The 25,462-nt window shown below is 40.0% G+C and overlaps 1 long non-coding RNA gene across 4 annotated transcripts in view; it reads right to left on the bottom strand.

Annotated features, from left to right (window-relative positions):
- LOC139035224 (uncharacterized) overlaps positions 1–11,942 on the bottom strand; it is a 141,139-nt gene extending 129,197 nt beyond the window's left edge. For 2 of the 4 annotated variants that reach the window (XR_011487851.1, XR_011487852.1), the window contains exon 1: positions 11,556–11,942. This is a non-coding gene — a long non-coding RNA (uncharacterized lncRNA). Of the gene's footprint in view, positions 1–104; positions 241–11,555 lie in introns of all 4 variants that reach the window. The other 2 variants (XR_011487853.1, XR_011487850.1) reach the window with 2 other exon arrangements.
- Between the last annotated feature and the right edge of the window lie 13,520 nt (positions 11,943–25,462).

The following is a 25,462-nucleotide window of genomic DNA, read 5'->3' as shown; positions in this document are numbered from 1 at the left end:
TATCATTTCTGACCAAGTGCTCAGATGGGAGAGCTTCTTTGAGATGAAAATATAGGGACTAAGAAACATCAGTTTTTCATTTCATTGCTTCCCACTTTCCTCACCCAAATTCTCTTCTCTGGTGGTGCAGGACTCCAGGGAGATGTCAACACATTATTCTACCAAGAAGCTCCTTGGAGGTACAGTGATCTGACTGCATGGGTTTAGCGTCACACCACAAATAGCTCTTTCATTCTTTCCCTGAATATGACGAGAAAGACGCCAGTCACTGGAGAGAAAGCCAAGAAACGCCCACCATTGTTCTCATTGCCCTGGCTTCCATTCTCTGACCACTGTTACGTCTCCACGGGAGAAGGTGGTTCTAGACGTGTCCTTGCAAGAGCTTGTCTCTGATCCCTCACAGATTCCTCTTCTCACTCACAATATGACTTTCACTTTCTGTACTTATCTATTAACAGACAATCCTTTTTAAATTGATAATTCCCAAAGCAATCATTCTGGTAATGAATATGGCAGTTCACAATGTTTGCTTAAAGACAGGTAGCTCTGTTCAAAAGAAGAGGTGTACTGGGCATATGCTGCTCAAATAATGCATGAAGCTTTCTCCCTGCCATTTGGGAAATAAATAAAAGCTATGGGCTGGGACTCATGAACTCCAGGCCCAAGTCTGCCACTAATTTGGCAGGTGTCCTTAAGTAAGCCATTTGACTTCTTTAAGTTCAGTTAACTCCTGTGGCATACCATCTAGATGCCCTGCAGCTACTGGGAACATTGGAAGTTGATGATTTTCAGCTGAAAGCCCCTCTGGATTTTTGTCTTGGCTGAAATATTTGTGTAGCCCAAAGCTGCATTTAATGACTGGTTGGTCATTGCAAGAGTACAAAGGTCTGGTCCCCTTGATCAATTTGGTACAGTTCTGCAGGGAGATCCCAGCTTCTGGGTTCCCTGTAGAATTAGCTACACCTTTGCTGGAACTGCATGGATTTTTAACTCCTCCCTCTGCCCAGGTCTCCTTTTCCTTCCCTGCAGGTATTGATCCTGAAAGCCTCCCCAATAAAATTCTTGCACACAAATCTCCACTAAGCCTGACCCAAGATTCACAGTCTGCCACCCACCTGGGGCACGCATCCTTCCCATCAACCCAATAAGCAGGCTGTGCTAGATGCCTCCATTTCTGTCCATAAATAGGAATAAAGCACAGCAGCCCAACTGCCAGGTGTAAAATATAATCAGCAGAGGCAGCAGTAGCTGGGTCTCATGTGCGTCTGAATCCAGCTGTAATTCTGAATTACAGAATCCAGGACACGGCTCTTCAAACACTATGAATCAAATGGTTCAGTGGCAACAGAGGCAGTGAATATTAGGACCTCTGGGTTGGAGCCCTGTCTCTGCCACTAACTTGCTGCGTGACTCCAGGTGATTCTCTCTGCTGGGTCTCATTTTCGTAATCTACCAAATAGAGGCTTTGTCATTCCCTTCTCTTAACCTTAAATAAATTTATGCCATCTCTGCTTTGAAAAGAAAAAAAGTTATTTTTTGGAAAAATCAGTCTGTCATTCAATGTCATACAAAAGCACACAGTAGGTGCCTAATTGTTCATGACACTCTCTGGTGCCTTATGCAGGGCTGGTTCTCAGAACCCTTTGGCCTGAGCTGAAGGATGTGAATAAAGAGTCACAACCCTGCCAGAGAGGCAGCCTCCCCTGGATTCAACGTGCTACTCAGCCACAAAGGAGAAATCTGCTGGAAGTTCACTCTTCAATGCAGGAGACTGTCATGTATTCAGAGGATAACTAGAAAGGAATGGAAACTAATGGACATAGAGTACCTGCTAAGTTCCTTTCACTGCCTTTCATCTTTTTACATAGTTAATTTCATTCCAGCAATATTACCTGAAAGTAAGCCATTGCCCTCTCTCTGTTACAGATGAAGCCTATAGAGAACGCATGACAAACCAGGGTCATGCATGGAGAATGTGGAAGAATGAAGGCTAGAACCCACCAAAGTTTCACTGCACTGTAACAGAGGTGCCTGCTGCATTGTCTCCTCCACTAGAGCTGGGAGACTCCTTGATGGCGGGTCCCATATTTCTCTTATTTGTATCCTGAGCACCTAGCACAGTGGTAAGCAGTTGTTGTTACTAAACTCATGTGTATGACATTAATTAAGACCTCCTGACTTCTTTTGCTATCTTTATTATACCAGCACACAATTAGTTTTGCTTCTTTACCTCAAAATTTTTATAAAAGTGATCAGTTTTGAGACAGAAGATCAACCCCGACTCACAAAAATGTAGCTTATTACAGTCTGCCAACTTACATGGGGACACCAGTCACTTGGCCACTTGAGGATTCCATGGCTGGCTAACTAGTCTCCGCTCTGTCTACTTGCATGAGACTAGCTCACTTGGACTAGCCAAGTGAGGGCTTCCATTGATTTTTACTAAAAAGCCATTATGCTTCTGAAAGCTGTTGCATTTTAAGATGGTTTAAATGCATCCATCTTGTCATTTTTAACCATGCCCACAAAAAGCATCCTAAAGATACTTGATCATTCAATTAGACTAAATGAGGCCAATGTATATGCTGCTGCCACAGAGGTTATCATGCTTAATAAAACATACTTTATAAACCCCGTGAAGGCTGTAATTAAATTTACAAGAAACCTTCCACATAACTTGAACAAAGGGTGCCCGAATGGTGTGTGTGTGTGTGTCTGTGGGTGTGTGTTCTGTGAGTGCTTGTGTGTATTGTAAAGTCCTGTTCCATAAGGATTATAGCTCCCCTGCTGTTTGGAAAAGATAATTTCACTTGTAACACTAATAACTTGAGCAGGGGAGAAGCTGGCCTGGTGAATGGAATGCACTTCACTGCACATCTTGGCTCAGCTAGAAATCGGAAACAGATGGTCCTTGCGGCTGGTTTCCCACTCGAGCCCGCTCACTGCCAGCCTGTGGTCTTCAGTGAGCTGCTGCTGGCAGACTGCGACTTGAACATAGTAGGACAGTGGCAAAAGAAATCAAATCTTTTCCAATGAGCAGCAAGTTATAATGAAATTTGACAGATCTGACATTCTATACCCAACATCTAGTTAGAATATATTAACCTTTTAGTTTTCTTAAGCGCCTTGCATTGAAGTTGTGAATATACTTATTAGAGGGTTGTGTTGTATGCATGTTTTTCCTTTCCTTTTTTTTTTTTTCCTTTTTAACAGGGGGCAGAGGGTTTAGGCCAATCTTGGGTGGCAGCTGGTTGACAGAAAATGCAGAGAAAATAAAAGAGAATTTCTAAATGGCAGTGAAGAATGAGAACTGCCATTAAACCCAGTTTTTCACAGGGCACGGGCGGGTGAGTTTCTGCTGAAAAAAATTATCAATATTTTTCTTGAGCAAAAAGATACATATCCTAGATCAAAAATCTGGACAATCTCTGGGCCATATTATTAAAATGGATGGGGCTGTCTGGACCCCCTGGCATTTTCTTCAATTCTGCCCTTTTCAGCTTTGCAGCATTTGCTTCTGCCATACGGTGAGAAAACCATGCCAGGTGACTTGGGACACTGTTTTATTTTGTTTTTTAAGTCCCCACACTCATGCCTAGTAATATGAGTACCTGTGCAAAAGACTTTGATACTTTCATCATAAAGGGCTAAATCTCCCACCAGAGACTTTGGCATTTTTCTAGGCTTCAGCAGAACTAGACTGTCTATCCTTTTGTGTAGATTCTTCCTCTGGTTCCAAAGCTTACATGTGAGTGACATTTTTATTTTCAGTGTTAGTGACGTCCTGGACATCATTTTAGGATTTTCCACCTGATTAAAGGTAGAAAAGACCTTGGTCTATAGATAATCTCTCCTTCATACGAGCTTTTTTTTTCAAGTCTTAGATACCCATTGCCCTAAACTGAACTTCAGTTTCAGCAACAGGGTACATTTCTAATTTCATTATTTTCAAAATTTTGGAGGGTTGTTTAATTAAGCCCAACAACCAGTGACACAAAAGAAATTTCTAAAATCTTCTGAGAGCTAGCTAACCAGAGCAGGAAAAGCATGGACTTTCTTGTCAAGTAAGTACCAGGCTGTCTCAGCTCTTCAAACCTTCATATGTGTTATTAGGCAAGGCTCTTACCTTTTGGATCTTGACCTGCAAATTGAAAATAATACCAAATGTCTAGGTTGTTGTCGAGATTAAATGGTATCTCACACCTGAAAGTACCTTAACAAGCACTTAGCAGGTGCTGAGTGATTTCATGGTTTGGAGGCAGCACCAGCCTGGTTGAAGCTCTGGAGTCATAATTCCTACCCTTGAATACTTCTTCCATCCCTAGCTCCAGGACCCCAAACAAGTTGCTTCAACTCTTAGAGCCTGTTTTCTTGCTTTTAAAATAGGGCTAGTAATAGATCCAGCCTCATAAGGACCTATCTGAAAAGAAAAATCTTACAACGGTGCCTAGCTAAAAGGAAGCACTCAATGTTAGCTACTGCATGCAAAATCAAGTTGCTCTTCTCCTAAGTTTCAAATTTCTAATAGCCCTAGAAACAAAGCTTCAAAACGAAAAAAAAAGGTAGTTGCCAACATTAAAAAAGTTTCTACTAAATGAGTGAATGAATGAATAAATGAATGACCTATGTTCATTAAAGACAAATAAGAGTATAATCCGTCTCTGTGAGTATCAGTGGATGATACAGATTAGGAAGGCAACAGGAATTCAAAGGTGCTAGAAATCACTGCAGACTGTGGTCTTGAAGAAAGGTGTTAACTATTAAAGGCAGATGTACTAGAATGGGCAATAGTTCAAACCAAGGTAAATGAAAAGGCTCTTAAAACATGAGATGAATGCAAATTTCAAATCAGCTAATGTTCTGTGCCTTTTTACTATCTTTCTCTATTTAGGGAGCCCCTACTGTCTGTCCATCATAGAGTCTGACCTCATAGCTACTGAGATAAATAAGACACAGCCCCCGCCCTCAAGCATCTCAAGGTTCAGGAGGGAAGACTGACTAGGAGGCAGATGGTTCCAGAAAAGCGTGCTAAGAGCTGACTGGAGCAAAGCACAGATTTTTATGGAAGCACAGAGTGAAGGGACCTAATCCAGTCTCACAGGGCAAAACCAGAAGCAGAAAGGGGTTTCCCTCCACAAAGGAATAATAGTAACAAAACATCAATAACAAAATAATAATTTTGCTTGAAAACTTGTTACATATCAAGAACTATTGACTTTATGCATATTTTGCTAACTTTATATTTATATATATATGTATATATTTGTATGTATTTAATATGTATGTATTTGTATATATTTAATAACAATTGCTATCATTTTTCTGACTAGGACTCAGAGAATCAGTAATGGTAAGTAACCTGGGAGTGGTCACACAGTAACTAACCCAGCCAGCATATGGGCAGTTGGACTTCAGAAACTGTCTTTCCAATGACTCTGCTATCCAGCCTCTGAAAATCATTGATATTCCATTTCATGTTGACTGTTAGCAGCATACAACAAAAGCCAAAAACTCGCCTTGGTATTGCACACCTGTTGGTAGTGAAGTCTTCAAGGTCTTTACCCAAATGAACTGCAGTAAACACACAGATAGGAATCCCCCAGCCCCTCAGTTCTTCCAGGTTCTTCCATTCAACCAAGGCAGGTGGGGAGCTGATTTGGATAGCACTGGCCACAGACTGCCAGAAAGAGGCTGGAAAGTGACTTGTACTTTGCCCCGGGAGTGCTCTTGTTAAGAGAAAACGATTCCTGTTCTAATGTTCCCCTATAGTCAGTCGGGCCATACTCCTCATCCATGCCCAGCAGTTTAACCCACCATTTGACTTCATAGCTAAGGGGATTCCTACTTCTTAGAAAACACGTTCCAAGGAAGTAAGAAAGTTCCAATCCGGATGGGCTCATTTCTTGACAAGAGTGCTGTTTTTGCCTCAGATTCATTCACGTGCAGTGGGAAGAAGTATTCAAATGACAAGAGTTAAATTCAAAACATGTAGCCACTTTCTGTTAAATTTTTTTCTGACTGAAAGCAAACCATTTAGATGTTTGTTTCCAAAAAGGCATCTGTCAGCAATCAAAGGGGAAAAATGCATAAAGCAAATGCAATTGTTTGGAGTAGCATTTCCTGGATCATGTTAAATGCTTGAATTGCTCCCCATTATGCTCACCAAATAATTTTATTTCCCACAATAATTGCAATATTTAACATGTTTTATTTAATCTTGTTTTAAGGCTATTAACAACGGGCCACACTGTGAAAAGATTGATTGCTATATGGGAAAGGACAGTTTCCACCAGCCTCTTAGAGAATAATGATAAAGTTAAATGCACCTAATTGCTTTGGATTTAAAACACTATTATCCAATAATATTTCTCATTTCTTTGTTCAAAACTACTGTGCCATCTCCTGTAAAGTCCTCCCGGGTATTCCATCATTCACAGAGTGAAATCTGGACTCCAGTTTACATTATGCCCCATTCATTCATAAATAATGTGTGTGCATGGGGTGTTCTGAGTCTCAGAAATACAGCTACTCAGATCAGAGACACCTTCAACTTCAGAGTCTGCTGCGGGACAAATTTAGAATTTGTACCCACGAACCTGGACCCACGAATCCAAAACACCCTCGTGCCTTTGTGCTCTAGGAGAAGGCTGAGCAGACTCTAAAGCAAGGGAACTTCGGTTTTGTCTGCTTGTCAGAGTCAATTTGGAAAGGATGAGATGGAACAAGAGGTTGATTCAAAGGCAGAATGCTACCTCATATCTTTTCTTTTTTCTCTTTTTGTTTCTGGTTTATGCTATTTTTACATTTATACAGAATTTTCAACTCTTTTCCTATTTTACTCTCCAAATGATAAACTGAAGAAAGACTAGGTCATTTTAATGAGTTGCAGTTATACAAGGCAACAACTGTTTTGACCGGCAAGGTCCATTTGCTTGTGGACACCTAAAGTAACTTAGTATTTCCTGTGCTACTGACTCTCTTTCTCAACAGAGAGGTGACACCAAAATAATAAAGACTACATAATGCTTCTAAGAATAATGGCAATATCCATATTTGATAATCATTTTCAATACCACCTCCTACACTCATTTGGAGAAATCCCATTAAATGAGGGATGAGAAAGGGGGAAAATGCCATACTTACTATATCTGTGGTTCGTTCTGTAAGAAGCAGTCTGTGGATCATGCTTTAAATGCTAAAACATTTCAGGTGCAACTGGATAAAATTTGCTTTGCCAGAATTATGTTTGTCAAAGCAGCCATTTTGCTGATGCTAAGTGGTTAAAATAACACCAACTAAGGAAGAGGTCAGAAATAGGAAAACAAAAGCCACCAAAATTTCACCTCTTTGGAACTGATACTGTGTCCTGAATAAGTTCATCTAAATATTATTCAGCTGAAAACGTGACTAGAAAAAAAATCTGTTGGATAGTTTGGCTGTAAATGCACAACTTTTCAAATAATCACAGTTCAGTTACCCTGAAAAATACCGGAGATAAATTCTCCCATGCTCTGGAGTGCCTATACAGGAGACCTGGTGTATAAAGAATTATAATATCACTGCTAGTTTCTTGGAGATGAGCAAATCGTTTGTATTTAGGGGGGAAAAGAAAAAACGGGATGTGTCTGGTACATGGCTCTTATAAAGGTATTTCTGCAGTTCCTAATTTCACACAGTTAGCAAGAATAAAATATAACAAATCCAAGACATCCTTTCTATTTCTTTCTCCCATCTTAGTCCTGAAGTCAAATGACTTGAAATTCAGCAGTTTCTTGGAGGTCTCAGTTAAATTTTAAAAAATTATTTTTACAGCTATTCTTATTGGTAGGTCCATGTGGTGGTTTATTTTTCCTGCTAAAGAAAGGATGTGTGGCTAAAAATCCCTATGAAGAAGATGGCTTGGTTACAGTAAGGAAATCAGATACAATTTTCCCTGAACAAGGACGTCCTCAGTCAAGTTTAGCCTGAATTGTGTTAACCTGGGTTGATAATAACTGAATCACTTTATTAATAAACAATGGGAAAGCCCAGAATTAACTTTTGTTTAAAAAAAAGGTACACCCAAAGATGGACATGGTACCTAACCTAGATGAGAACTTGTGAAATATCAGTAATATATTTCCTCCTAGAAAAACACACATGTAAATACAACACCAGCAGAACCAAAAAGCAAGGAACCTGAATGTTGTCCTCTCATGTTTTTGTTCCTTTACAACCAAATCAACTGATGAATCATTTTTAAAAACTAAGGTAAGTAAGAAAAAATATTTTTTCCCCAGACTTTTTTTTATTCCTTGGAAAACCTGTTCAGCTGTCCACAGATATAGTTTTAGACTTTTTGCTTTGCTTCCAACAAGATGTGTAAGACAAGAAAACTGAACTGAACACTTTTTTAAATGCACAGCTCACATTCCTGAGAAAAGTGGCTGTGAAAAACAGATACTGAATCAGACTTAAAGTCGAAGGGGGGGGGGGGGGTGTAGAAGAAAAAAAAAAGCCCAAAACATCGCATGATAGTCTCTAAGCAGTTCCATCTGTCAAGCAGAAATTTTAGGCTAATAGCCTGTGGCGATCCCTCCGCAGTCCACTACCTGCCTTTGTCCTATTAAATCTCTTTATTCTCCTTAAAAAAAAAAAAAAAAAAAAAAAGAGGGGGGATTGGTTGTTGGAAGGAAAGGAAAAACCTTGCAGACCAAAATCATTTGAGTGATGAAGCCCTAATTTTAACCGCCTCGCTTTGATGTGTAGCAGTGGGTTCTTGCTTTTTAAAAAGGAGAGAGAAGACAGTGCTAGGAGCAGAAGAGTTTTCATCTCCACTTCACCTTGCCACTGGGTCTGTGAGAGATTGGTTCATTGTCAAGGAGATTTTTTTTTACCCATGATTCCATATGGTATGGACCGGACTACATGTTGCCCCACATGCCACTGCAAATGTTTTCTCAATTAGGTGTCTTATCTCCCGTGAGTTAGCATCAGATGAAGCTTGCTGACAGCGTAATGGCAGGGAAAGCTTCCGACGGCTCCATCAAATGGCAGCTCTGCTACGACATCTCGGCCAGAACTTGGTGGATGGTGAGTTGGCAGCCGGGGCTGCTTTTTTTTTTTTTTTTTCCCTTTTCTATTTTCCCTCCCTCTTTGACAAAATGTCCCAGACCTCACATTCATCAAATTCACATTTGATTTTTTTCACACTCTTCAGTGAGGCAGCCTCACACTGCTTCCTCCTGCCACCCTCTCCCTGCCACTCTGAGACTTGAGTTCCCAGGAAGGCTTGTCCTGCTTTTCCACAGGACAGTGTCTGGGAGTCGTTGCGTTTCAGTTTGTTTGTTTGTTTTCTTTTTATTTAAGAAAATATCAGAAGTTTTAGGGTAGAGGTGGATATTTTAGCCAAGTCGACCTTGGGGTTTAAAAAAAGAGAGAGACATTTATCCCGGCCCTCAGGTTTTAGTCCCTCTCTCTAGCTTTCCATCCTCTTTACTTTTGTTTTCAGGGACTCTGGGGTGTGTGGTTTTTCCTTGACTGTGGTATTTTTTGAGGACGCATGTTGGGAGCTGGGAGAAGCTAACCCTGCATGAGTTCGGGTGTTCGCCCCATTAATTGGATGGCCTGAAGTCACCTGTGGGAGACCCCTGGGTCCCCACTCCCTGTTTTCCATCCGGGACCCACAGCCCTCATTTAACTTTCCCCCGATTGTTTATGTCAAAGCAGGTCTTCAGTCTCTCAGGAACTCTAGCGCTGAGTGGGAAAGACTCGCACACCCAATCTTTTCAAAATTCTGGATCCAAATAAAGTTTTAGTAAAAGTTCCACCCTGCAGCCGCAGAATGAGTTAACTCACATGTCACGGTCAAGCAGGCCAGACAACCTTTGACATCCTGGATCTATAAGAGGTAGAACAAGTTGGGAGGATGCACAATAGCTTATTGTCACGGGGGATGCAAGTCCGATGCGAAGAAAGTCCTCAAATCATTACCGCCCTCGTTAGGGTGGTGTCCGTTAAGGATTAATTCGTTAGCAGCGCATTTCTAGTTTTCCGTAATTATTCTTGCGGCAAGCGTGAATTCTTCCAGGGAGTGAAAAAAAAGTTTGCTGCCAGGACAATGAATGTATTATCCGTTCCTAACTGGACCGTGAACTTCAGCTCATTTCACATAGATATCAGTTTAAGAAAAAAAATGAGAGGGAGAGAGAGAGGAAGAGAGTGGTGTTGGAGGAGGCTGGCGAATGGAATTACAAGACGGGACAAGTTGGTTTCATTGTATGCTCTCCGGGAAGAGTTCTCCTTTCCTCTTCCTGGACCAGTGGTGGTATCATTTTGGCATGTTTTAGGAATTCTGAGGACTGAGAGACTATTAAAAGTGAGCTTCTGCAGGATTCTGTTCAGCTGCTTCTTGCGGTGCAGCAGGGTGTGCATTCTAAGGACTTGAGTTAAAGGTGGTTGTGGGTATGTGTGTCCATGTGTTTGAACTTGCAATTTCTTAACTAAACCTTAGAAACTTGACCAGTGATTTCAGGACAATGTTACTCGTGGCTTTTGGTTAATTAGACTAGCAGTAGGCTATTCACTTCCATCCTGAACTTTTATTCAGAGCACTTGTTTTCCCATAAGAGTTTCTGCCAGCAAGAACAAGGTTTGCTTGTATGCAGTGATGTTGTCTATTGCATTCGCCTTATACAGCTTGTTAAACACTAGAAATGAACATACTGATTGGTTTAGCTATTATTTTCTAAGCTAAGTTGTAAGTTAAAAAAAAAAAAACTGCACGCTGATGTCATATTCTGGGTGACATTCTACTTCCTTGTATTTCAAGAGTTCATAGATTTTATAGACTGTTACTTTTTATGGCAAATTGTGTCATCTTTTTTTTCTTTCTTGCAAAGATCACCAAATGCTCCTCTTTTTGTAACTCGGAAAACTGTCATTTCTTTTATGTAAAGTTTACTTGGAAGTTGCTTTTCATTTAAAATTATTTTACAGATGTTTTACCGCCGGGAATATAAAATATAAAAGTGGTGGAAACATTTAGCAATGCAGTCGACTAAAAGTAAACAATGCTGTAAGCTCACATGCTGCTGTTTAGGCTGCATGCTACAGGAAGTTTCTCCACTTCAGTCCTTCTAGATCTCTGCTTTGAAAAGGAGTGAGAAATCAGAGTGCTCTTTAAGGAAGTTGTAGAAGCTACCATAGAGAATAAATCGATTTTTATTTCCCTCAAAGGTGACCACAGACCACAGCGTTTTAGATCTGCCTATCCTAAATAACTCTAATGTAAACTTCCCATTACTGATGGGAAATTGAGGACTTCGGTGTCGGGAGGGAGAGGATTAATTAAAATTAAAACAAATTTTGCATTTTCTCTTAGCTCTTATCTTTCCTTGAATAGCATTCACTTCCTCTCCCTCCACACCCCCTCGTCACCCCAAACAATTTTTCCCAACTCAAAAAAAAAAAGAAAAGAAATTTTTAGACATGCCCCTAGCTGATATGCTTCTTTAGCCAAAGAACAGTACAAGATCCGAGTTTCGCACTAAAGGCAAATAAAGCTTTAAAATTACCTCATGCGTCATCTGGCTGCACAGACTCCGGGCTGCATAGTGGGAACCTCCGGCTTGGTCCGCCCAGCATACAAAGGCAACTCAGTGAATGCCCCCTCCGCCCGTGGAGGCTCGGCCTCAGCTGCCAGCACCGGGATATGCAATTTTGCTTTTTAATGAATCGTAAACAATTTGTATGGCAAATGAGTTTGTTTGTTTTAGTTTGGGGGCATATGTTGGACCAGGTTGTAGACATCCATTACCTACTCCAAATTTGGGGGGTGAGAATGGAGAGAGAGCCCCGGATCATTTTTATTTTTCTAAATAATAAAGACCCTACTAGAATGAAAGAAACCAGTTAATCAAAGACTGAGAGTAACAACCTCTCTCATCTTTCCTCTCTCTCCCTCTCCATCCCCACCCCCTCTCCTAATGTACGCTGGCTTACAGTAGGGTTTTAACTTCACTTTTTGATAAGTAATTGAGAGCAGTTGACTAAATTAATCAGGGGCTTTTTGAAGTACAAATTTTAGCTTTGTCTATATAAAGCTACTTTCGTCTGAGAAACAAGTGTTTTAAATTGAGAAATACTAAGAAGTGCCTTCTCTGTCTTCTATCACTTTTTTTTTTTTTTTTTTTGGCTGAAGCTAATGTTGTCTTGAAGGACATAGGGTATAAGAAATGCTAACTACACTTTCGTTATCAAAATGGAATAAGAAACGGGTCTTGATATGCAAAAGTAAATGATAACTTTTATTCCAACCCAAGAAGTTGTAAACAACTTAGAAGTTAACAAGCGACCTGGGTTCGAGCATGTACATTTTAACAGTAATTACCTTTGGCGCTCCCACTTATGAGAAATCTTTTGATATCTGAGCCACTTCTCTAATGCTTTAATCATGCAAATCAAGAAATAGATATTACGTATCAACTTAATCTAGCTATGTTGTGACATCTCTATTTGAAACCTTCCGGCATAAAATTCCGGAAAACCCTTGTGAAATTTTCCTTCACTCCAAATGATATGGAAGTGCCTTGAATGTCTGTATATGCTTCAAAATATAATTCTAACCAGTGGAGTTACCTTCATTCTACCAACTTGGCATTAAAGTAAAGGCAAAATAAACCCTCTCCTCTTCCTAATGATTAGCTGATAACAAGGTACTATAGGATTATTTTTATGTGAACTACAAATTTGTCTTGCTTCTGTGATCAAATTTTAAAACTCACAGTGACTATTAAATGAAGGCTGTTAAATCATCCTGCATCTCTGTCACCCCATCCTAGGTTCCCAAGCACTTATTTTGGAAGTATTCTCTTTAGAAATTGCCATACAATTTTTCAGTCAAGAACTATCCAAATTTTTACATCTCAGATTTTATGTGCCATGAAAATGCTTAGGCAGGAAGGATATGCTATGTCTTATAATGTAAATGCCTTTAAAAATATACATTTATGCATATATAGACAGATAGGTATAGATAAATTAGCAAGGTACTTCTATGAAATACTGTCTTTCTGTGCTCAACAATTTAAAAACCTCTCAACTTCAGCCTACTCAAATGATTGGCAGTCCTAACCACTGCAGACACAAAAACTCCTATTTCATGCAAATCTTTTGTTGTTATCTGCTTAGTTTCACATCTTATGTTGTATTTATTGTTTCAATTTTTGAACTGTTATTTCTCAATGAAACAACTTTTGTTAGGTATTGGATTCCGTATTCCTAAGAAGATACTACTTAATGAAAATTTTTCTGTGCATCTGCTCTAGCTCTTTCATGATGATGAGTAAAATAACTTGGAATTCACTACAAGAGCCATAAAATGAAAAGAATTAAAACCAGGGAATTTCAAAAATAATAAATCTCATATGCTCAGCATCCAGTATTTTATCAAAAGAAAGTGTTCATGATAAACAGATCTACACACATTTATTTCAATCATTTACACACTCCACGTGAACTTGTTTTTAAATATACAGTTGCCTTATTTTTATTGATCATTATAAAGATGTGCAACTCTATTAATTAACCTAAGAAAATGCATTAATTTCAAAGGTCTCTGTACACCCCAAAAACTATTTTCTCACAGTATTAACAATAATCAATTGAATGAAGTAGAATATTTTTCTTCCACATACACTAAGAAATTATCCTTATCATTTTCTTTTTGGTTAGCCTTACACAACATTTTTCAAAGTACCATTTACTATACTTAGAAACAGATACATTAAGCTATGTTCCTATTTTTTTCTTTAAATCAAATTATGATCCAAATGTACTTCATCCAGAAATGTGATTGGTTACTTAAGTTAGCCTATGTACTTCTACTATCTTTTTTAAAATCTTTATTTCCTGTTATTACACTCATATTTCTCCTGTGAACTTTAAACAGTAAAATAAGTGCTTTGTCCTTACTTATTTTCTAGTTGATTTTCCTTCACCTGTCCCGAATATTGTCAGGAATGTTTCTAATTTAAAACCAAAAGAATCAGGGGCTGATTAGAAGACAGGAAATTGGAGGATTAAACTGTCTGGTTGAACTTCCTTTACTTATCAGCACTCAGTAATTCACACTGGATTACAAACTCAACAGGACAATTTTTACAATGCATTGTTCCTTCTGGATGTTTACATATATACAGTGTCTCTGAGGGAGTGTGTATGTGCATATGTGTGTGTATGTACATGTGCATGCTATCTGTGTCTGTGTGTGCATTCATGAGCTTGAGAGAAAAGAGTCAGCAGCTGGTAGTTATAAGTAGATGCTTTTAAGAGGAACAGTTTTAAACCAAAGGGGCTTATACTAGTGGTATGAAAGTTCATTCAAAGACTATAATCCCAGGATATTCTCAAAACTTTCTTATTAAAACAGTTCTGTGAAACCAAGCAAATAAGGAGATACTACAAAGGAGAAAGCAAGATACACTATTTGAGAAGTGAAAAGGAGTTGGTGGTCCCTTATGCAGCTCATCTCTCCATGGTTCTGCTCCAAAATCCCAACACCCATATGATGAGTGAGTAGGGATGGTGAGAGGGTTCATCTAAGAGGCTTCCCAAGACCTCTTGAGATCCCCTTGGCACTAGCTGAGGAAGGACTCTCTCTTACTGGGATAACAGGTCTGAACGTTTCAGGGATCTTAAACTGTGAAGTGAGTGTTTGGCAGGGAATTAAGTAACAAACCAGTGCAAGTAGGTTAGGGTTCATCTCATGCCATTAGATCATTTAAATTTGAAAATAAATAAAAAATAAACCACCGCCCTCGATTTTTACCATATCATATATATTTGCAGAGCTATATTCTAGAAACCATGCTGAGAATTCTTTTTCCTGACTCCACTCTGCTCACCAGTCTTGTCTTCAATAAATATTTGTGGATGTGGCTTAAGAGAGCTCCAGGATAATATCTAACAGTTTTTCCTGCTTCTAATTGAAATGGTGCATTCTACTGAAAAAAATAGATGGAAAAAAATGTGGACTATGTGATCTAGCAAAATGAATTGGTCAGTTACACTGGTAGGTCTGGGGGTTAAAACTCAGGAGCTTATTTTGGTGGTCTTTCATTCATTCACCAAATATGTACTGAGCCCTGACTGAGAGCCTGGGACAGAGGGGGCTAGGAAGTCAACCCACTGCTTCTGTCAGATGCCATCATTTAAGCTTTAAATGTTCTCAAATGCCAACCTCTCTCACCTAACTGATTCTCTCCTAGGTGCTTCAGGTATTTTTTTTTGTTTCATTTAATCCTCATCATAAATATGAGGTGGTAGTGCTCATTTTACATAGAAAGGTACCAAGACTTAGGAAAGGAGGCACACTGCCCAAGGATGGCCACACACCTAGAATGAGCTGCTCAGACCACATGCCCACTGGCTTCATCTTGGATCAAACTTGTCATGAAAAAGTTGATTCTTTTAGCACTAGAAGATGTTACAGAACTTTGTAGGATTAGGATCATGCATCCATTTGTATAATGGTATTGTGGGGGCACAAGTCTGTTTGCTAAGAAAATGGAGACACAGAAATTACAATGTGTTAAAAAGCAAGACAGGACACTGGTCTCATGATGCCCAGTCCCTGTTCTGGAAGAGTTGTACAAAAAAAAAGTTTCTATGCGACAGAAACTTGTCACCAACTGACAGACTCATAAGAGACATGAGAGAGTCTGATGCAAAGAATTATCCCGTCTTATTAAAATACAAATTTTTATCAGAAGATAGATTGCTCAGGGAAAACCCAGAGTGTTTAAGTTCTTGCTGAATATTAGGGACATTTTTTTCTCTAAGAAATGTAATCTAATGAGGTACCATTACACGCCAGTCAGGATGGCTGCTATCCAAAAGTCTACAAGCAATAAATGCTGGAGAGGGTGTGGAGAAAAGGGAACCCTCTTACACTGTTGGTGGGAATGCAAATTAGTACAGCCACTATGGAAAACAGTGTGGAGATTTCTTAAAAAGCTGGAAATAGAACTGCCATATGAATCAGCAATACCACTTCTAGGCATACACACTGAGGAGACGAGATCTGAAAGAGACACGTGCACCCCAATGTTCATCGCAGCACTGTTTATAATAGCCAGGACATGGAAGCAACCTAGATGCCCATCAGCAGACGAATGGATGAGGAAGCTGTGGTACATATACACCATGGAATATTACTCAGCCATTAAAAAGAATTCATTTGAATCAGTTCTAATGAGATGGATGAAACTGGAGCCCATTATACAGAGTGAAGTAAGCCAGAAAGATAAAGACCATTACAGTATACTAACACATATATATGGACTTTAGAAAGATGGTAACGATAACCCTATATGCAAAACAGAAAAAGAGACTCAGATGTATAGAATATACTTGTGGACTCTGTGGGAGAAGGCGAGGGTGGGATGTTTCAAGAGAACAGCATCGAAACATGTATATCTAGGGTGAAACAGATCACCAGCCCAGGTTGGATGCATGAGACAAGTGCTCGGGCCTGGTGCACTGGGAAGACCCAGAGGGATGGGGTGGAGAGGGAGGTGGGAGAGGGGACCAGGATGGGGAATACATGTAAATCCATGGCTAATTCATTTCAATGTATGACAAAAACCACTGCAATGTTGTAAAGTAATTAGCCTCCAACTAATAAAAATAAATGGAAAAGAAAAAAAATAAAAATAAAAAAAATAAAAATGGGAAAAAAAAAAAGAAATGTAATCTATATTGAGCAAATATTTCACTTGTAGTTTTAAGTGGAGCATACCATTTTAAAAAAGAACATCTTCCAAAGACAGGTTCCTGGAGCTTCTCTTTCCCTCTAATATGCTGAAATACCAACATAGAACAGTATTGCTGTTTAATATTTTCCCTTTCCCTATGAATCACCAATTAAAGGTTTATTCCACCATACTTTTCTGTAAGAGATAATACAATGCAGGATATATAGTGCCTAATGGCAAAGATCTTAATATACTCCCTATAAGTAAACATCTATTTTCCAGACAACTACTGACCATAAGAAATATGTCTTAGCAGGAACTCTTTAATGGTGCCACATATTGGACAGATTTTTCTATTCTTCATAATCCAAATTTCTTTTGTGATCCTTGATGCATACATGCTATCTCTGGCTGTTTGAAATGGATGATAATTGGGAATAATGACCAGGTTAGAGGTGGGGATGTAGGCTGGGCAAAGCAGTCCTCCACCAGGTCACAGTGCCATAGACCAGGGAGCAGGGGGCAGTGCTCATAGCGGGGATTTCATGCTTGTGAACTGAATCAGACATTCAATTAATGCAGCTGACCCTTCTCACCTCAGTAGGTACCACATTGCATGCACCATCTCCCCACATGACCTAGGTGTCAACAAAGTCTATACCCATATATTGTCTGAGCGTGCTCTTCCCAGGATGGTCCCAACTGCCTCCCCAACCCCTAAATTGTCATCAGCCACCCTCTTCCCCCTGCCCCAGAGATGCACGACTCTAGTCCTGCTGATAAAATGCCTTAGCAGCTGGGTTTGATAAGCTCCCTTCACATGTTGAAAAACTAAACATTGTGAGCTAAATAATTTATTTCACCCATTCATTTAAGAATCAATTAAAATCATCACAAATTGTTTTGTTGTGTTTTAAGAAAAGCATCAACCTCGATTCTCATTTTTCTGCGTATGTGAGAAACAACTTAGTAACAGTTGAATGAAGCCTTAGTAACAGGTGCTAAAACCTGGTCTCCCTCCTAGTGATGAGGGGGACTCCTAGAACCCTTGTAATCCATTACCCAACACTGGGTACAAGTTGATGGAGTATTATCTGTAGAACTGCCTAAGAAAGAAAAGAAAAGGGGAATTACTACAGGAGGTGTTGATGTAATTTCTCAATTGAAAACTCCAGGAATGAGAAAGCTTCTTGCAGGAGGCCACATACACAAATATCTTCAGACCAGGTCAGCCACAATGAGGATGCAATGAACTGGTAGGAACGGTGGGATCTATGAGAAACTGGAGAGTGATACTTACTTACCACTAAACAACAGTGAAAACAACACCACATTCACCATACAAAACTCATCCGCTACCCCAGGGGCCTAAAACGATTGAGTGCAGACCGTGGATCTGAAGATAGAGTGGGATTCCAGCATCAAAGTGTTTCACTCCACAAAAAGCGAGGAACTTAAAGGCAAATACCCCTGGGGGAAAGATCATAGCAACATAAACTGCATAAACTACACTGCAGGTTCAGCCGTTCACATCTGATGCTTTTCCCCTAGCAGGCTTTTGCGAGTGGGAGAAGGGGGGCAGAGATCCCTTCTGCCTTTTGGTAAGTATCCAAAATAGGGGGTGGGGCCCTCAAGCAGGAAAGGCTATCAGCAGAAAGGGGAGCGAGGAGATATGGGAGGATGTGGAAAGCATGCAGAGATGGGAGCTTGGTGGTAGCATCAGACACGCTTGCTGAACCTCATCTTCCCACCCCAATTCCCTTTACTCTAGCCCCAGGTTTCTCAAAGTGGCCTTAGTAGCCCTAGGCTTTTGTGGAGCGTTCTAGAAAAGGATACTTCAGTGGCACACAGCGGGGTACTCATGCCTTTCTCTCCACCCAGCAAATTCTACCCTCCTGAAGGTCCAGAATAAATGAAGCCTTCCCAGGTTGCCCAAGGCAAAATGAGTCACTTCCCCACTGCCTCCTGGCCCCACAGCCCATTGCTCATAGTATTAAGACTCTGAGGAAATTGTGTTCGTGTTATTCTGTTTACTGTCTTGCTGCACTATGTTACTGGCTCCATCAGAATGGAGTCTAGGTCCCAGTGTTCCTTTCATCTCCAGTCACAGAGATAAAAAGCCTGTGGCAAGTACCCCCAAGAAAGTGGTTCTGTGCTGCTCAGTCAGCAGTTGGAGAAGTGAGAGCAGTCAGGACTGGATGGCCTTCCCTGACTCTGCGTCCCCCTCCGTGAGTGCCAGGGGTCGTTCAGCACTGTTGCCTGGCCGTGTTTTTGTGGGGAGTTTTCACTGCTCTGTGTTCACTGCTTGCTCTGCATGGGCGCTGGACCCGCCAAGCACACTGCACAAGTGTGAGCTAATCCTCAAAACCTGGAAATAGAGACGCAGGCGCGGAGAACAGGAAACCAAGGGGGAAGGGGAGAACTGAGAGACTGAGGTTGACATATACACACTACTGTGTATAAAATAGGTAACGATAGCCCTATATCCAAAACAGAAAAAGAGACACAGATGTACAGAACAGACTTTGGGACTCTGTGGGAGAAGGTGAGGGTGGGATGTTCTGAGAGAACAGCATTGAAACAAGTATACTATCAAGGGTGAAACAGATCACCAGCCCAGGTTGGATGCATGAGACAAGTGCTCAGGGCTGGTGCACTGGGAAGACCCAGAGGGATGGGATGGGGAGGGAGGTGGGAGGGGAGATCGGGATGGGGAACACATGTAAATCCATGGCTGGTTCATGTCAATGTATGGCAAAAACCACTACAATATTGTAAAGTAATTAGCCTCCAACTAATAAAAATACATGGAAAAAAAAATAAGTAACTAACGAGAAATTCCCAGGTTGCATTAGTGGTAAAGAACCCACCTGCCAATGGAGGAGATACAAGAGACTCGGGTTCCAGCCCGGAGTTAGGAAGATCCCCTGGAGTAGGAAATGGTAAGCCACCCCAGTATTCTTGTCTGGAAAATTAAATGGACTGAGGAGCCTGGCAGGCTACGGTCCACAGTGCCGCAAAGAGTCAGGCACGATGGAGAAACAGAGCACAAAACAAAGCTATGAGAATCTAGAATATAACACACTCTACTTATTGCTCTGTGGTGGCCTAAATGGGAAGGAAATCCAAAAAAGAGGAGATATGTGTATACATATCAGAGAAGGCAATGGCAAACCACTCCAGTACTCTTGCCTGGAAAATCCCACGGACGGAGGAGCCTGGTAGGCTGCAGTCCATGGGGTCGCAAAGAGTCGGACACGACTGAGCGACTTAGCAGCAGCAGCATGTATACATATAGCTGTTACACTCCACTGTCCAGTAGAAACTAACACAATATTGTAAAGTGATTTTACTCCAGTATATATATTTTAAAACCCTTTCTGTGACACCAGTATCATTATCTCCCCCTCCACCAATGAGGAAACCTGGTAGAGGTGAAGAAGCTAGTGAAGTAGTTGGAGAAATTCTCAAGCTGTGTCTTTCACTCATATACCGTAGTAACACCAAGATACCCAACACTGCTACACTGTGACCCCGTCTCAAAAGAAAAAGACTGTGATAAGTAAATGGGGACAAAGTTTCACTCCATTTCACAAAGGACAAGGGAAAGTCCCAGACTCTAAAGCTCCCCCTGAAGTCAAAATCACAAAAGAGTGGGTCAAGATCTGGGGTCTCTAGTGATCTTTCCACTAAATACCCGTGGTATCATAGTCATAGTGTATGGTGTAATTAAAAGCAAACAAGTGTCTTCCACCCCCTCTGAGGATTACAGGAGATTTTCATTGTTTTTCTCTCTGCTTGTCTGTATTTTTTTTTATTTCTCTATGATGAACATATATTTTTATTTATAAAAATGATATTTAACAAAATCATACTCCCTAACATTAATCCTGTTTCCTTAATCTCATGAACCAGAAGTAGCACCAGCTGCAAACATGCATGGACATCATAGGACCTTGGACTCTGAGGATGTGCATGTTTTCAAAGTTGAGTGATGTCCATTTATTCATTAACTTCCATACTTAACTGCTATTTTTAAGATTTCCTTTCCCATAATGGGTCCTGTGGTTCTTCCCATCCCCCACTGTAGCATAGCAATCAGTAATACAGATTTCAGATTCAGGTGGACCTGAGTGAATCTTGGCCTTGCTTTGGATGGACGGTATGACTATGGACAGTGACAGAAAAATTTTGAATCGGGTTCCTGAAACTTGAAAATATAATAATCATCATAGTGCTGACGTGAGGTTTAAATGAAACAAGGCATATTGCACAAGCCAGAAACCTGGGAGGCATTCTAACACCTTCCTCTTGTTTATTCCATGTACCTAGCTTAAAATTAATCTCATTGAATTTACCTCCTAAACAGTTCCCAAATTCATCTCCATTACCCCCCTGCAGTCTAAGCTACCATCATGTCTAGCCGGTATTGCCACAGTAGCCTCCTAACTGGTCTCATTACATGCATGTTTGCCCCCTGCAATTTGTTCTTAACACTTAAGGCTAAAGGATCTTTTCAAACACCAGTAATCTGTGATTTCAATGGATTACACTTTCTTTTAGATAAAGTCCTTAAAAAGGCCTGCATGGGGTTGCCTCTCCAAGCTTGTCTGGGGCCATTCTTCTCTCTGAACATACTCCAGCTAGTTAGTTAACTTACTTTTAGTTCCTTGAAATGCCCAAAATGTCACATCCTATAAATAACCTTCTCTTTTCTCTAGAACGTATTCTCTTGTACTTAATATTTCCACATCTACTGTTCTCAATACAAACATGGCTATTTCAGGAAGCCCTCCCTGTCCCCAGATCATATCAGAGTTCACTTCTGATGGATTCTCAGAGCACCCCAGACTTTCCAGCAGGGCACTTAGTGCTGCTTATAGTCATAAATGTAGGTGATTATTTTATTACTTTCTGTTTCTCCCAAAAGACTATAAGCTCCATGAAGAATAATGCTTTGTTCATATATGTATTCTTGCACTCAGAACAGTGCCAGGCACATAGTAGGTAGTAAGTCAAAACTTCATTCAATGAGCAAATGAATGGTGCAGTGCCTAAGATAGCAAGCACTGAGAGAGTCTTAATTATTATTATCATAATTAATATTTTACACATACAGATAGGTGTTTAACCCTGGAGAAGGAAATGGCAACCCACTTCAGTATTCTTGCCTGGAGAATCCCCTTGGACAGAGGAGCCTAGCAGGCTACACAGTCTATGAGGTCACAAAGAGTCGAGCACAACTGAGCAACTAACATGTCCTTTAAAGGAAACTCATCAAAGAAATGGAGACTTAAGAGTTGAGAGCCTCAACCTGGGCTTGATTCCTTGCTTTGTCATGTCTTAGGAGTGAAACTTGGCCACGTGATTTCACATCTTTGTGTGCGTCTGTGCTAAGTCACTTCAGTCCTGTCTGACTCTGTGCAAACCTGTGGACTGTAGCCCACCAAGCTCCTCTGTCCATGGGATTCTCCAGGCAAGAACACCGAAGTGGGTTGCCGTATCTTCCTCCCAGGGATCTTCCCCACCCAGGGATTAAACCTGGGTCTCTTAAGTCTCCTGCATTGGTAGGTGGATTCTTTACCACTAGCGCCATCTGGGAAGCCCATCTTTGATTGTTGAGAGTTAAATGAGATAATACCATTGATGTGATTAGTATGGTGCTTGGCATATGGTAAATATTTAGCAAATGGTTTATTATTATCATCATTATTATAGATAATTCTCAATCTTCCTCTAATAGTCAACATGGACTTTAGAAAGCCTCTTAACCTCTCTGGTTGTTAGCTTCATCATCTTTGGAATAATAATGTCATTCTCACATGGTTGACAGGGCTCTTTGGGAAATAAAAAAAAAGTCAGCAGGTGGAAAACTTTCTCTGAAAATTATGAAATGCAAAAGATATGTAAGACACCACTATTGACAAATCTAAGAAACACGGGTTCTAAATAAACACATTAAGCCAAAATTTTCATTGCTTTTTCTAAATCTTCTAAGAGTGGGGTTCAACACACCTCCTCAACGGTGACTTCAAGTAGTTGGTAACTAAAGGTACACTAAGTATAGAGACCATATAGTTTAGGAACATACTTTGTAGAGTGAGAATGCCTGTATCAAATCCCTCTTACACAACTTTCCATCAGTGTGACCTCAGGTAAATTGCCTAATCTGTTCATTTCTGAAAAGTGGGACAAATGATAATACCTGTATCATGGATTGCTAAAAGGATTAATTTACATAAATTGTATAAATCATCAAGAACCATGCCTGAACACATGTTATACACATAATACACGTATTCAACCATCATTAAGATTGTGATCATTTTTGTTGTTACTGCTATCATCATTGTCATGTTGGCTATCACTTTTTAAGAGATCGATACACAATGTTGTGGGAAGATATTAATAGCAAGGCAGTCAAACAGTATCTAACAGACTCGTTCTTCCAAGATGGTACTTCTGGATTTAGAGGCAAAGAAATTGCTCCCCTAACATGTTGGAGTAATCTGCCCTAGCAACTCAGTTTGGGCAACACAAGGACCATGTGGCTTAGACACCTCGGAAACAGAGAATATATGAAAGAACATCCTGCTAACAATAGCCTCATCCCATGCTGTGGGCATCACACATTTTGTGATAAAATTTCATGCAAGCAAATGTGCTCCCCTTCTCAAGATACAATTCCATTTCCCAAGATATTTAGTGAGATATCTTAAATGATGACACTTAAATTCATGCTGAGTTACAAGCATGCTTTCTACACTTGAAACGATCGCATGTTCAATTCAGTGTAACAACCTTTATACAACAGTTTCTGTGGAATATCAGTGACCTCTTATTCCCTTGGGAGAGAGAACCATAGTCTGTGTATGATTAACTCACGAGTTTTATCTATTACAATAGGGCGCAGTGGGAGGGGGGGAAAACAGTAACTGTCTGTTTATTCAAGAAAAAAAACGTATTAGGAAATTATAAGAGTATAGTCAATGTTAATATAAAAATAATAATTATAGATAACATGTTATTGAGTACATCCCGGTGCCAGGCCCTCTGCCAACTACTTTACTTGCCTAGCCCTATGTAATATTCCCATTTTACAGATTATAAACTGAGATGTCAAGTAACTTCAGTTCAGTTCAGTTCAGTCACTCAGTCATGTCTGACTCTTTGTGACACCATGGAATGTAGCATACCAGGTCTCCCTGTCTATCAGCAACTCCCAGAGTTTACTCAAACTCATGTCCATTGAGTCAGTGATGCCATCCAACCATCTCATCCTCTGTTGTCCCCTTCTCCTCCCACCTTCAATCTTTCCCAACATCAGGGTCTTTTCAAATGAGTCAGTTTTTCGCATCAGGTGGCCAAAGTATTGGAGTTAACTAAATTTAATTCCAAAAGTCAGGAAGTGATCTGGGATTTGAATGCTAGTCCAAAACTCATGTTCTTAACCACCTGGATATACTATCTAATTTAATGTGCTGTTACACTAGTGTTTGCTATTTAAACTTTGCATTAACTATTAATCTTATTTAGTATTTTTCTATGTGGGGAATAATAACCACAAAGCTGGCCCTGAGATCCAGGGTTCAAGGTTGCAGCACTAAAGGCCTTCTAGAAATCTAATAATTAAGCCCCTTTAAGTACTCTCTTGGTGGTGAGTCATTGGAAAGAACTGGAAATTTCTGGTTTTAAAAGGCTTCTATCTAGGAGTCCCTAATGCAATCCTTGCCAATGTTCAATACCTAAGATAAGAAAGAAGGGCAAGACTTCTTTAAAAATACTGACAACTGGTACTCAGAAATTTCCCACTGGTATTTCTGGTAGGAAGTTCCACTAACCACATATCTATGATGTTGAATAGAAACATACAATTAGTGACTCCTGACTGCTTGCATCAAAAATAAAAGTCCCACAAGCACATGACAATAGATGGGAAGGTCTTTTGTCACTTTGCACACTTCTTTCTACTCATTCAGAAACCTGAATTATACAACGCATGGAGATAGCTGTTCCTTTTTTGCTGTTAATATTTCTATACTGATTGAGATACTGTAACTACTGCAAAATAATTGAGTAGGGATAGCAGGGAAGCTGGCAGTGATACAGTGCATCCTTGGAAGTGTGGTCCCATTAGTAAAACCTAAAAGACAGGGAAAGGAATGAAGAAAGCTGCCGTGTCCTTGCATGCTGGGAATTATAGTTTTACATCTTTTATCTGTTCTGAATATTAGGGAGTCAGTCATTGGGATAAGATGAAATTCTTATCACAGATCAGCAAAATAGCAGAAGGAAGCTAATACACTGGAAGTAAGGCCAAGACATCAATCTGACATACCAATACAGACCTGGGAGGAGGACTTCAGCAGAATCCAATTGGAGAGCAAGTGGTGTGCCTTGAGCAATACGTGTATCATATATGTAAGAAAAAAACAGATCCAGCTAGGCCTCTTCCTATTTGAAGATAGATAAATTGTTTTTAAAAAAGAAAAACATGTATTCCCCATGTTTTTCTTTTTTGAAAACAATTTATCTATCTTCAAATAAGAGACCCATGGCTGATTCATGTCAATGTATGACAAAAACCACTACAATATTGTAAAGTAATTAGCCTCCAACTAATAAAAATAAATGGAAAAAATAAATAAATAAAAAAGAAAAAGAAAAACATACAAAATAGAAAGTATTACATACTGCTGGGCAAGAGCAAAGGGAGTCTAAAAAGA

Source organism: Odocoileus virginianus, chromosome 5 (assembly GCF_023699985.2).
Source record: "Odocoileus virginianus isolate 20LAN1187 ecotype Illinois chromosome 5, Ovbor_1.2, whole genome shotgun sequence".
NCBI classification, from domain to species: Eukaryota; Metazoa; Chordata; class Mammalia; order Artiodactyla; family Cervidae; genus Odocoileus; species Odocoileus virginianus.
The sequence above is the reverse complement of the archived record's forward strand: the minus strand, read 5'-3'. Positions and strand labels throughout refer to the sequence as shown.